The 5482-nt window shown below is 41.7% G+C and overlaps 1 pseudogene; it reads left to right on the top strand.

Annotated features, from left to right (window-relative positions):
• The first annotated feature begins 792 nt into the window (after positions 1-792).
• LOC149839474 (ammonium transporter 2 pseudogene) lies at positions 793-5255 on the top strand (annotated as a pseudogene).
• Positions 5256-5482: the final 227 nt, after the last annotated feature.

The following is a 5482-nucleotide window of genomic DNA, read 5'->3' as shown; positions in this document are numbered from 1 at the left end:
CGATCTGTCGACATCCCTAAGGTCCAAACTTTCAAAAATCGGATCAAGCATTAGGTTAAGTTTGAGTGGTTCCCTACCGAACCCGATCTCATCCCTACCCTTTACCATCCACTTTAGTCCAACAGATGTTAATATTTGAAGTCAGAGGAGGATCAAATTTAGATTGCCTTGGATTCAAATTGAATTCTGAATCCTGAAGCTGACTCAAGATTCAGCGATCCAGGTTGTCTCCTCGGATCTTACCTATGTCAGAGGGACACACCATTTTGGTGGCCTGTCCCTGGTGACACAAGAACGTGTGGACACGAACACTGATACGTACAGATAATATTTTATTATTTTGTAATGTTTTAAAGCTATTTAAAAAAAAAATTAATTAAAATATAAAAAAATCACCTTTTATTGATTGAAAAATTAAAATTTTTAGTGCCCAATTCCAAGTTACATGTCACTGTGACATAGGGAGCTTACCTTCCCGTAGACCCGCAGTACCAACCAAAGTAAAAGCGCGATGTGTATACCCATACTCCCATTCGTGCTTCCCACCAAACCTGATCGTGCGTTCAAAGGAGTGGGGCCCGCTACAACTCCAAGTTCATTGTCGCCGCGCCCCCGCCCCATTCCCCCATGGCAGTCGTTCAGGAAATGCGCATCGAAAGTGTTCCGTTACATTCAGCGACTCCACTCTTCCTTCTTCTTCTTTCATCGCCAGAAACTCTATATATATATATAACACCACGACCCCTCCACCAGGTGCTTACATCCCCAACGCAGCAGCAAGCGAGAGCCGACATGGAGGGCATCAACACCACGATACCGATCGCGTATAGCGAGCGCCAGGCCGCGGTGCCCGACTGGCTGAACAAGGGAGACAACGCCTGGCAGAACGTGGCGGCGACGCTGGTGGGGCTGCAGAGCATGCCGGGACTCGTCGTCCTCTACGCCAGCATCGTGAAGAAGAAGTGGGCGGTAAACGCGGCCTTCATGGCCCTCTATGCCTTCGCGGCGGGGCTCATCTTCTGGGTGCTGCTGTGCTTCCAAATGGCCTTCGGGGAGCCGCTGCTGCCCTTCTGGGGCAAGGGCGGCCCCGCCCTCACGCAAAGCTACCTCACAGGACGTGCCAGGGTCGCCTCAAGCGCCCACTACCGCCAGGACGGGTCGCTGGAGAGCCCCATGGTGGAGCCTTTCTTCCCCATGGCCACACTGGTGCTCTTCGAGTACATGCTCGCGGCCATAACCATCATCCTGCTGGCGGGGGGAGTGCTGGGAAGGATGAACATCAAGGCGTGGATGGCGTTCGTCCCGCTCTGGCTCATATTCTCTTATACGGTTGGTGCTTACAGCCTTTGGGGTGGTGGCTTCCTCTTCCAGTGGGGAGTCATCGATTACTCGGGTGGGTATGTCATTCATGTGGCTTCTGGGACTGCGGGATTCACGGCTGCCTATTGGGTGAGATCCCTTCTCCTCCCCTCTTAATTACTTCCTGCTAATCGCCTCATGTTAAGGGATCCGTTGGTTGCATTCTTACCCAAGGGAAGATACTTTCTGTTGAAAAGAACGCCTAGGAGGGAAAGTTTTCACCGGGTACAAACCTAAGGCCCGTTTGGAGCTAAAGATCTGTCCCATACTTATTGCCACTTATAAGACTCGAACCAAGCAAGAGCACAAACGTGCCTAACCATAACCATAAGTCATATTGCCATTCAAGATGCAATAGATGGAGAGCAGACCAACGATTGACAGTCCGAATCAGTGGATGCCACACATCCCCTCCTCTCTCTCTCTCTTCTCCCCAAGTCCCAATCCGTGGATGCCACACATCTCCTCCTCCCTCTCTTCCCCTCAAGGATGCAGATCAGGTGCAATCACATTGTACATCAAAAGTGTGTTGCTGCACTTATACGCCCTCTATCTCACTGTTGGGCCCCACAGCTGACAGGCAGTATCTAGAGATGGAGGGCAATCAGGTGCAGCGGCATGCTTTTGGTGTGCAATCTGATTTCACCTGATCTGCTCTCTTCCCCTAATAGGGAGCCATCCAGTGATTGGACCGAGTACGTCGTAGGGCAAGCTAAACGTAAGCTTCGTTTTTACCTCAGTAGCTAAAAACATAGAATTGATGTGTTGATTGTTTAATGGTATTAATTTGTTGGTGCTGGTGATATGTTGTTAATTTTTATGAAGGTTGGACCCAGAGTGAAGGGTGACAGGGAGAGGTTCCCACCCAATAATGTGTTGCTCATGCTCTCTGGGGCAGGTCTCCTGTGGTTGGGGTGGTGCGGCTTCAATGGTGGAGCCCCATATGCTGCCAATGTCATCTCCTCCATGGCCATCTTGAATACCAATATCTGTGCTGCTACGAGCCTTCTTGTTTGGACATCGCTTGATGTTGCATTCTTTGGGAAACCATCGGTGATTGGTGCTATCCAAGGAATGATGACAGGCTTAGCTTGCATTACTCCTGGAGCAGGTACTTTCTATACTTCGCTACTAACTTCGATTTCTTAACATCTCTTTGGAGCACAGTCACACATATATAGCCGATATTTTGAAAATATCATGACTAAATCACAATCTTTTCAAAGGCAGGGTATATATATAACTAGAATATGAGAACTGAAATATGAGAACTAGAAATATGGGCATTTTTAACAGTTTTTTTGTAAATCCAACCATGTGAATGTGCTTGGCAGGGTGAATTTGCTAGGAATCAACAATTGGATCGTGTATTTTTTATGAAAAATGCAAATTTTTAATGCTTTAATATTTATGAAATTATGAACCATTGAGTTTAAAGCCTTAAAAAAATCTCATTTATGCATCAAAATGGAACAATTCAAGAGCAGGTTCTTATAAAACCAAGCATGCAGATCACATCTGAATGGTTAGATTCAAGAGAAAAGAAAAAAAAAATGTATAAAAATTACAGTTCACACATTAGTTCTCATATTCTAGTGATTCTATATATATATATATATATATATATAGAGAGAGAGAGAGAGAGAGAGAGAGAGAGACTAGAATTTGAGAACTACCGTGTGAACTGGGCATTTCTAACAGTTTTTTTGCAAATCCAAATGTAGATGTGTTCGTTATGGTGAATTTGCTAGGAGTAAACTTTTGGATGGTGTATTTTTTATGAAAAATATGATTTTGGATGTTTGGATATTTATGAAGATTATGAGCTGTTGATTTTAAAGATTTAAAAATCTTGTTTGTGTCATAATCGAATGATTCAAGAGTTGGTCCTTATAAAACCACGGATCACACCCATATGGTTAGATTTAAGAGTAAAGAACAAAAAAACTATGAAAATTGCTGTTCACGAGGTAGTTCTCATATTTTCAGTTTTTATAGTTTAGTGACTCTCTCTCTCTCTCTCTCTCTCTCTATATATATATATATATATATATATATATATATATATATATATATAGCAATGCTTTGGTGCTCGGGAGCACCTACTCCCACCAACTAGAAATCAGAGTTGTAGGTTGCATCTTCTCAATCAAATCTTATAGATGTACTTTACACATATTGTTTGATAAGAATCATGTTTTTTGGACATCAAAATTGGCTTTTTTAAGTCATAAAATTTTTGTATAATGTGAGTGGTTGTTTTTTTAATATCTTAAAAAATCTACATGTATGACATAATCACATGATCGAAAACTTGTTTTATACTAAATAATGATTGTAGAACATATATTGGGTCTGATCAACGAAAAAAGCAATCAAGATTTGAAAATTTGAAGCTTCTATGAGGTGGGAGTAGGTGCTCCAGGAGCACCCCATCATTGCTTATATATATATATATATATATATATATATATATATATATATATAGAGAGAGAGAGAGAGAGAGAGAGAGAGAGAGAGAGAGAGAGAGAGAGAGAGAGATTCAAAGGCCAATATATTATAATGAATGACATCTTAAAATATCACTTTCTTATCAGGATGGTCATGTGCTAAAAACACATTTAGGAGTGTTTCATATTTTTCGCAATTGCATCTTTATCTATACATTGTATATATTTTATGTTTTTATATATACGAATATTTTGTCAAGTTTTATATATCTACCAATATTAATGATCCATTGCAAGATTTAGGTGGAGTTTGTGCTAATTGGCAAATGCCAACCCTGCTCAAGCTATGCCCAATTTTTGACATGTTATGCATACAATTCTTAAAATGTTGGAGCTTGGTTCAGAGTAAAACCCAATCTGGGCCCAATCAAATCAAGCGTTATGGGACCGGGCTTAGGCTTGGACACAGGTTACATAATTTCCAACCAAATCCAATCAGTAATGCATAAACTTTTCAAATCAATTTACATGTAAATGACGCACCTGAATTTGAATCTTATCAGATTCAGATGGTTTTGAATCTTTATATTGTATTCTTGAAAACGAAAAGTGAAACCCCCATACCAAATCCAATGAATAGCTTAATTGGATCTGGGTACATGGCTATAAATCTCAACTAAAATTACAACTTTTTTTTTTGGGGGATCCCATAGCATTGACATTCATGGTTGTATGGTTCCCCCATAAGGAGTAGGCAGACTTAGTCATTTGACCACAATATTTACACTGATGTTGGTGCAGGATTAGTACAAGGCTGGGCAGCCATTATAATGGGAATTCTCGCCGGAAGCATACCTTGGTTCACCATGATGATTGTGCACAAGAGATCTGCACTACTGCAGAAGGTGGATGACTCCCTTGGGGTGTTTCACACACATGCTGTTGCTGGCATATTAGGCGGCACTCTAACGGGCCTACTTGCAGAGCCAGAACTCTGTAGAATGGTGTTGCCTGTCCAAAACGTAAGGGGTGCCTTCTATGGAGGTGAAGGCCACATTCAAATAATGAAACAACTCCTTGCTGCAGTCTTCATCATCTTGTGGAATATCATCACCACTACGATCATTCTTCTCTTCATAAAGATCTTCATGCCATTGCGCATGCTTGACGAGCAGCTCTTAATCGGCGATGATGCAGTTCATGGAGAAGAGGCATATGCTCTCTGGGGTGATGGAGAAAGGTTTGACATAACCAGGCATGAAACCTGCGAAGACGAAGAAAGGCCGGTGCGAGTAACCAATGGAACCATTAATGGTGCTAGAGGTGTGACCATACAGTTGTAAAGATGTGCTCTGCTTCTTGTTTTGATCCTAGTGTGTTACTTGTTAAATGTTATCGTAATGCTACTCTTTTTTAACGAGATGCATGAGTTAGGATTCACATGCATGTACATACAAATGGATTAACCAAGCAAGAATTTCAAAATAAGGTTGGATTATTTTGAGGGACATCAGGGACAAGGGATACCATATTGTCAAGCTTATCATTTTTTTTATGCCCCATTGGGATTTGAAAACAATGGGTCCATGGAGGCATCTAGTAATAAAAAAAGCAAGACAATTTAAATGGAGTACATGTATGAACATGAAAACACATCACATGAAAATAGGCTC

This window comes from Nuphar pumila, chromosome 4 (genome assembly GCF_984573655.1).
Source record: "Nuphar pumila chromosome 4, dmNupPumi1.hap1.1, whole genome shotgun sequence".
Classification (NCBI taxonomy): Eukaryota; Viridiplantae; Streptophyta; class Magnoliopsida; order Nymphaeales; family Nymphaeaceae; genus Nuphar; species Nuphar pumila.
The sequence above is the reverse complement of the archived record's forward strand: the minus strand, read 5'-3'. Positions and strand labels throughout refer to the sequence as shown.